This window comes from Arachis duranensis, chromosome 3 (assembly GCF_000817695.3).
Source record: "Arachis duranensis cultivar V14167 chromosome 3, aradu.V14167.gnm2.J7QH, whole genome shotgun sequence".
NCBI classification, from domain to species: Eukaryota; Viridiplantae; Streptophyta; class Magnoliopsida; order Fabales; family Fabaceae; genus Arachis; species Arachis duranensis.
This window is the reverse complement of record NC_029774.3, coordinates 35,431,182-35,440,479: the sequence shown is the minus strand read 5'-3', so window position 1 is coordinate 35,440,479 and position 9,298 is coordinate 35,431,182.

The window sequence follows — 9,298 nt, the reverse complement described above, 5'->3', positions numbered from 1 at the left end:
AAATATATCAACATGGAGGAGACAACAAGATTAAGGGAACCCATCTCAAGGCAAAGCGATCAATATCAGACTCAAAGTAAAGAAAGAGAGTCAAAGAAAAAAGAATACAGCTCGAAAAACTTTGAAGGTATCACAATTATACCCCACTGTGGGTTTCCCTTGTCAATGTCTATAGAGAGATCCACCACATAGAAAAGATTTCACCTCCCAGACCACTTGAAAACAAAAATGGTGGAAGTCGGTTAGAATACTACGAATACTACAAAATTTACGGTCATTATACCAATGATTGCTATAATTTAAAGAATGTGATAAAAAAAATTGGTTAAAGAAGGTCGGCTGGACAGATATCTAGCAGAAAGATTTGACGACCAAGGTAAAAGGAAAAAAGATGAAGAAATAACAAAAGGCGAGATCAGCCACAACAAACCCCTGACGACATACTTATAAGATTGTTGAGGGATTCGCAAGAGAAAGAATAACAAAGTCCTCCTGCAAGAGACATCTGAAAGAAGTCTACCAGGTTGGTGAGGAAGCTGAAGTGTCCGAGTTGTCTGCAATCACCTTCACAAAAGAAGAAGCCCAAGGAGTAGCGCCCAGACATGACCATCCTATCGTGATCACGATGATCCTAGCCAATGGAAACCTCCATAGAACCTTGGTAGATTAGGGAAGTTCGGCCGACACCTGTTTAAACCAGCTTTTGACAAGCTAGGTTTAGAAGAAAAAAAGCTGATGGCATACATAGACACTCTCTTTGGTTTAGGAGACACACCCATCCAACCTCTGGGCTTTATCTCTCTATACATCACCTTTGGTAAGGGTATAAAATCGAGGACTTTGAGCATAGACTACATATTAATTGACATGGCATCGACTTACAACGCCCTGATAGGTCGCACAAACGCTGAACCGACTTGCTACAATGGTCTCCACCCCTCACCTTTGCATGAAATTTTCTACTCTTGAGGGAATAGCCATTGTAAGAGGAGATAAAAAATTGGCAAGATGTTACAACGAGGGTATACAAAAAGAAAAGAGGTCAATACCATAGAACTCGGAGGTGTTTGGGTTCAAAAGAAACTAAGACCCCAACCTGAAGGAAAGATCAAGGAGTCCAGATTGGGGATGAGATCGGAAAGACAATAAATGTGGGTCTAACTTGGAAGAGCAGCTAAAGCACGAGCTCATTAAGCTCCTACAAAAAAATTTTGACCTCTTTGCTTGGAAATCCTCTAACATGCCTAGAATCCACCCCAACCTCATGAACCACAAGCTTGCTATTTTTTGGGCTCATGACCTGTCCACTAGAAATGACGAAAGCTCAGTCTCAAAGAGCAGAAGTTGTAGAAGAGCAAGTCTATGCGCTGCTAAAAGCCGGGTTGATAAAGGAGGTAAAATACCCGTTATGACTTGCTAATATGATACTCATGAAGAAACAAAATGGAAAATAGAGGATGTGTATAGACTGTACCAACCTCAATAAAACTTATCCCAAAGATCCTTACCCTCTGTCCAGCATTGATGCTTTGGTTGATTCAGCTTTAGGTTATAAATACTTGTCTTTTATGGATGCACACTCAGGATATAATCAAATCCTAATATACAAACCGGATCAGGAGAAGACATCTTTCATCACTCCTAAAGCAAACTACTGTTACGTGGTAATGTCATTTGGGTTGAAAAATGTTAGAGCTACATATCAACAATTAATGAACAAGGTGTTTTCATCTCACATTGGAAAATTGATGGAGGTCTACGTGGACGACATGCTTGTAAAGAATAAAGAAGAAGCCAGTCTACTGCCCGACCTCGCAAAGGTGGTTAACACAATAAGAAAGCATGGGATGAGATCGAATCCCACAAAGTGTACCTTTGCAGTTGAAGCCGGGAAGTTCTTGGGATTCATGCCCACTCAAAGAGATATTGAAGGCAACCCGGATAAATATAGGATAATCATGGAGGTGAAAAGCTTAACATGTCTAAAAGAAGTTCAACAACTAAATGGAAGGCTAACAGCCTAGTCTAGATTTTTGGCAAGGTCAGTTTTGAAATCCCTACACTTGTTTGCAATCCTCAAGAAGGAAAATCAATTTCCAGTAGACTTAAGAATGTGAACGAGCTTTTCAAGACTATAAAAAATTCTTGAGCCAACCCTTATCCTTACCCGATCTGAGGTAAGAGAAGAACTCGTGTTATATCTAGCCGTTGCAGACAAGGCTATAGCCTTTATCCTTGTTCGAGAAGATAAGGAGGGGTAGCAACCTGTCTACTTCACGAGTAAAGAATTACAGGGGACAGAATTGAATTATTAAAGAATAGAAAAATTTTCCTATACCCTCATTTTAGCTTCCAAAAGACTGCGACACTATTTCCAAGCCCACACCATTAAAATCCGAACTAACCAACCCATGAAGCATATCCTCCAGAAAACTTATATTGTGGGGCAGACGTTATAATGGGCTGTAGAATGTCCGAGTTTGATTTGAAGTATGAAGATCATATAGCCATCAAATCACAGTACCTAGTCAACTTCTTGGCTGAATACATAGGAGAATTACAAGGAAGCTCTACAACCTAGCATCTATATGTGGATGGCTCATTAAATAAAGCTAGTAGTGAAGTAGGATGACTTGAGAATGAAGTAAGAACTCGGGTAGAGCTTTCATTAAAATTCAAGTTTCCAGCCTCTAACAACCAAGCTAAATATGATGTCATGCTCGCAGGCTTGAAACTTGCCAAAGAGGTTGGAGCATTTAAAGTCATAGTATTTAGTGACTCCCAACTTATAAATTCTCAGATAAATGGGGATTACCAAGCCAAAGATCCTAACATAAAGAGGTACTTAGAGAAAATACTAGAGTGGTTAGCCCAATTCCAAGAAGTAGAAGTCAAACATACAACTTGGGAGCTCAACAACCAAGCAGATGCCCTTTCCAAACTAGTTAGCACCAAGATAGGGGCAATAACAGAAGTCTGATACAAGAAACTCTCTATACACTATCAGTGGCCAAGGAAGTCGATAAGTCGGGTACGTTGACAATCTCCAATCTAAGCCTGGGATGGATGACTCCCATCATCGAATATCTCAAATTCGATATCCTCCCTAAAGAAGAAAGGAAGCAATGAGACTTATAAGAGAAGCACATAACTATATTCTTAGTTCACAACATCCTCTATAGAAGAGAAGTATCTATACCCTTACTAAAGTTCATTCTAACCTCTAAGACTGAAGAGGTCCTAGAAGAAATCTATAGTGGCATTTGTGGAAATCAACTAGAAGCAATGTCACTAGCTAAGAAGGTGTTTTGAGCTAGTTTCAATTGGCCGACCTTACAAAGGGAAGCGGCCAACTTCGTCAAAAAGTGCCCACCCTGTCAAATACATGCCAACTTCCATGTGGCACCACCAGAAGAGTTTATCAGCGTCATTTCCCCATGGCCTTTCGTAAAATGGGGTTTGGACTTACTCGGGTTATTTTCTCAAGCACTCGGGCAGGTAAAATACCTCATCGTAGGGATTGACTACTTCACTAAGTGCATTGAGGCAGAACCTTTAGCGTCCATCATAACTCAAAGAAGTTGTAAATTCCTCTACAAAAACATTGTCACCCGATTTGCAGTACCATTCTCCATCACTACTAATAATAGTACTCAGTTTACCAACTCGACCTTCAGAAGTTTTATGATAAGTCTTAAGATTAACATCAATTCACATCAGTAAAGTACCCTAAAGCCAATAGACAAGTAGAAGCTGCAAACAAAGTCATATTAGCCTGGCTCAAACGAAGACTACAAGACACAAAAGGTGCATGGGATGAGGAGGTCTCCCAAGTTCAATGGGCATATCAGACAACTTTTTATTTTACAACTAGAGAATCTCCGTTCTGACTTGCTTAAACTATAGAAGCCATGATCCCCATTGAAGTCAACAAAGAAAGTCCAAGGGTGAATTCTACAATGACGTAGGAAACATCCAAGCTCATAAGGAAGAGCTCGACCTCCTTCTAGAAGTCCGAGAACAAGCTCGGATAAGGGAGGAAGTGTTGAAACAAAGGATGTCCACAAGGTATAACAAGAAAGTTATCAAAAAAAACTTTTTGCCACCAACGACCTTGTTCTAATCAGGAATGACATTGGGGTACCAAGGTCGGGCGAAGGAAAGTTGGCTGCAAATTGGAAAGGACCCTACAAGCTAAGATCAATGAAGTCTTGAAAAAAGTTACTATAAAGTGTCCGATCTACAAGGGAACGAGGTCTCTAGGTCGTGGTATGCGTGCAACATGAAGAGATACTACAGCTAGAAAATGAACCTTGTTCCCAGTGTACTCATTTTCCTGACTTCATGATTTTTTCGCAAAAAGGATTTTTCTGAAGGGGGTTTTGACGAGGCATCGTAGCAAGGATTAGGAGTTAAGATAGGAAAACTCTTGGTAGCAAATAGCACTTGTAAATCATTTTTATTAATGATAATTCATCATTTTTCATTTTTTATGATTGATTATTCTACCATATACACCAATTTAAGCTCGATAAAGCACAAAAATCATTGCCCGACCTAGATGGTCGGCAAGATAATGCGACGAGATCCAAATTTGGTGTAAGAATTTACATAAGCAGATCGTTCTCCGACCTCAAGCCACTCGTACAAAAATAAGTCAGCAAAAGAGGCTAGCCTAAAACAAATCGCAAAAGTAACTTAGCAACACAAACACAACCGACCTCTTAAGTCTCGACATTAAGAGAATAAATTATTATCCGACCTTAGGACAATTTATTAAAAATGAATTGAGAAAATGAGTGTAAGTGTCTAACCTTTCTCAATCGATACAACAAGAACAAGTTATCCGACCTCATAAAATAGCTCGACTAAATGAGTTGTAAAGAGAATCCAAAATAACTTGTAAAAATATTACCAACTCTTAGAAATGTTCAGAAAAGAGAATAATATCGTCAACTAATAAAATATTTGTTAAGTGATATTTGAAAATCACAAAGAAGCAAACAAGGTCACAATTACTACGAATTAAGCAAAAGCTATAAAACACTTATAAACTACAAAATAAGTGTGAAAAGCAAAAGATAAGGCATTCAAAAAGCCCTCAAGAGTGCAAATTACATAGACAAAAGTATTAAAAAAAGCCCAAAAACAGTGCTACGAGTATCCAAACTACTTAAAACTATTACAAAACAAAGTGTTCAAAGACCCACAGACTAGGCCATCAAATGCAGAAACAAAAGAATTCAGGAATAAAACTAAGAGAGAGGAGAATCTTGTTCATCAGTAACCATGTTGGCTGCTTCGTCAACTCGGATGGAAGAGGAAGGGAGACTCTTAACAACCGGAGTGGAGTCCAAAAGAGTTTCATCGACTCGAGCACCAGAGGTTTTCATTCAGGTCCTTGGTAGGAACATTCTCAGCCTCGGGAAAAACAATCTTCCCATCGACTATGACTTTGTCGGGGTTGATGCGAGTGAGGTCGACCTCGGGCGCAAGAACCTCAGGCCACCAATTCCTCCAAGCACCCATGCTCCTCTTTCAGCCTGGCAAGTTCCTTTTCACATTCAACTTCTCCTCAGACACGCGAGTATAACTCTGCTAAGCTTTTTTCGGCCTCCAACTCTAACTTGGCCTCCAGAAGAGAAGTGACCTCAGCACAAAGGTCAGTCAACTCTTTTTGAATTGTACTAAGCATAGTTTCTTCCAATTATTTCACAAGGGCTTAACACACTCCTGCCGTCCGAATACCCCCTTGGGCCAGTACCTCCAAGTTCCATTTGAGGGAAACATCATCCATGCTTATAGAACTATAAGGAAGGATTTATTCCTCACAAATGGTGATGAGGTTGAAAGCTTGGTTGTAAACACAACCAAAGTCAGAAGTGGGAGTTTTTTGTTTTCGAGAACCCGAGTCAGTAAAAGGGGGGCACAGGGGAAATAGTATGAGATTAAGGCTCTATATTCAAAGGTGGAGGAGAAGGAAGAACAATTTTGGCTAATTGAGAAGAGGACGAATCTGACCTAGAAGGAGGAGAGAGGTCGCCTGACTTACTAGCCTCTTTCAACTGGATTACTCGAGTAGCATCATTCTTCTTCACTTGGTGAACTCGCTGTAAAGCATCCGAGCCATTGGTAATCCTTGCTATAAAAACAACAAAACAAGGAATGACATTAAGGTTACATAAGTCAAACAAGCATAAAATAAGTATTTGCAAAATGAAAAGCTAGCTACCTAGTTCGGTATGAACATAGTTCAGTTTGCCTATCAAAAAGTTCTTTGTGTCGAGATGAGGAGCTCGACCCAACACTCTTGAAACAAAGTTACTACACACTCCTCTACCTCATCCAGATCCTCAAGGTTATACTTAATGAAACTGGAAGCCTTCTCCCAGTTGGAACAAAAAATGGGTTCACCTCTCTCATTGAAGAAAAATGGTTAGACACCTTCTACAAGTCAGACCTTAAAGAAATACTTCTTAAAATCATAAAAACACTTATCAAAAATGGAAAAAACTTTCCTCCCTTGAATAGCTCGAAAAGGAAGCCATTGTTGTTTTTTAAAGTTGAAAGGTTTGGTAAGTTGAAAAAGATAAAGGAATATCTTGAAAGAAAGGGGAAGATCAAGCTCCCGGCTTATCAACTGATAAACCTTTATGAGGCTCCATGAGTTAGGGTGGAGCTGAAAAGGAGCTAATTTACAAATACGAAGAATTTCAATTTCAAAATCAGTAAAAAGAAGGGATACCCCTAGCCTAGTAAATAGATAGTCATCCATGAAAAGAAAATGACTTTCCGAGTTGTTAAGTCAAGGAAAACAAATTCTATCCTTAGGGTCAGGAGCCACTAGCTCATACTTCCTCTCATCCTCTTGAGTCCAACAAAGTCAATGCTACAAATGAAACTTCTCTACATATTTATTGTCAACTATGAGGACAGCAGAAAGAATAGTAACATCTATCTAGGTTAAGTCGGAAAGAACTTTAGGCAATATGCTGAGCACTATGGAACGAGACGTAAAATATTATACCTACAAAACAATAAAATAAAGTTGCGTCACTACGAAAATTTCAGAACCACAAATCAGACACAATTAGATAAAAGAGGACGTCTAATCTTCCAGTAACAATCACAACAATGTTGAGAAATGAAAATGGCACCATTATGCAAAAGAGAAAATGGAACTGTTTTGGGGCAGGAGCAAGCTAGAATTCAACATAACAAAATCCAGAAACCTACAAATTTTATAACTTCAAAGCAGTAACAACAAAATTGGGCCTCTCAGAGAAATAACCGGATTTACAAAAACTTTCAAAAAACCACCCAAAGACTATGTAACAAAAAACCAAGAAGCATAATCTAGTCATGGAAATAAGAGGGCTAAAAAGGAGAAAACCAACCTGAAGATAAACATAAAGCAGAGAAAACACAAACAATAGCAAAACAAACGAACGATCCTAAATTCCCCAAGAAACACGAAGATTTTAAAGCAGAAACCCAAGATAAAGAAATCTTGAAGATCAATGTAAAGGGAATCATGAAAAAAGAAAAAGGAAAGTTTGTGAGAAATAAAAATGAAGTTCTAGAAGTTGAAACAAAAAAGCGGAAAGAGAAAAAGAATTATGTTTATATAGCCACTATGGGCAAAATGGTAGGTTTATTCCTCAATTAATGACATGCATGGTTACCAAGGTAATTGAAAAGATGAGCGAACGGTTACGAAAAGACATAACTCTTAGATTCAAAAAATACGTCGAGTACCCAACCTGTTCCCGAGGAAGATTGTAAACCCGACTTGATGAAACGAAAGCTACAAGTAATCAGGATAGAAATACTTGAGCTCAATTTAGTGAAGCTCGGTCTCAAGTAGGGGCACTATTTATACCCTGGCCCATCACTTAGCCAAGTCTAAAATGAATAAAGCCGAATCAATAAACATTATTCGGATGGACACCTACTCGACCTCATAGAGGTCAGACACAGCGATACTGGTCTGGCTCTACTTATCTAAATAAGTAACTGGTGCACGAATTTGTAATCCGCACAACTAACCAGCAAGTGCACTGGGTCGTCCAAGTAATACCTTACGTGAGTAAGGGTCGAATCCCACGGAGATTGTTGGATTGAAGCAAGCTATGTTTATTTTATTAATCTTAGTCAGGATACCAATAGGGTTCTTTAGCCTCGTATTTTAATAAAGAAAAGGGCATAAAATAAATAGTTATTACTTTAATAATGGAGAATATGTTGGAGTTTTGGAGATGCTTTGTCCTCTGAATTTCAACTTTTCCTTGAAATCCTTTTCCCACACGCAAGGTTCCTTCCATGGCAAGCTCTATGTAGGGTGTCACCGTTGTCAATGGCTACTTCCCATCCTCTCAGTGAAAACGTTCCTATGCTCTGTCACAGCACGGCTAATCATCTGTCGGTTCTCAATCAGGTTGGAATAGAATCCATTGATTCTTTTGCGTCTGTCACTAACGCCCAGCCTTCAGGAGTTTGAAGCTCATCACAGTCATTCAATCCCAGAATCCTACTCGGAATACCACAGACAGATCATCACCTTCTTCATAATTAAGCGTGAATGAACATCTTAGATAAGAACAAGCGTGTTTGAATGGAAAACAAAAGTAATTGTATTAATTCATCGAGACGCTGCAGAGCTCCTCACCCCCAACAATGGAGTTTAGAGACTCATGTCGTCAAAAAGTATGTAATTCAGATCTGAAAATATCATGAGGTACAAGATAAATCTCTAAAAGTTGTTTAAATAGTAAACTAGTAAACTAGGTTTACAGAATATGAGTAACTAAGATAATTGGTGCAGAAATCCACTTCTGGGGCCCACTTGGTGTGTGCTGGGGCTGAGACTAAAGCTATCCACGAGTTAAGGCCTTTCTTGGAGTTGAACTCCAAGTTATAACGTGTTTTGGGCGTTCAACTCTGGATCATGACGTGTTTCTGGCATTTAACTCCAGACAGCAGCATGTACTTGCCGTTCAACGCCAAGTTACGTCGTCTATCTTCGCGCAAAGTATGGACTATTATATATTGCTGGAAAGCTCTGGATGTCTACTTTCCAACGCCGTTGAGAGCGCGCCAATTGGACTCTTGTAGCTCCAAAAAATCCATTCCGAGTGCAGGGAGGTCAGGATCCAACAGCATCAGCAGTCCTTTTGTCAGCCTAACTCAGATTTTTGCTCAACTCCCTCAATTTCAGCCAGAAAATACCTGAAATCATAGAAAAACACACGAACTCATAGTAAAGTCCAGAAATATGATTTTTGCCTAAAAACTAATA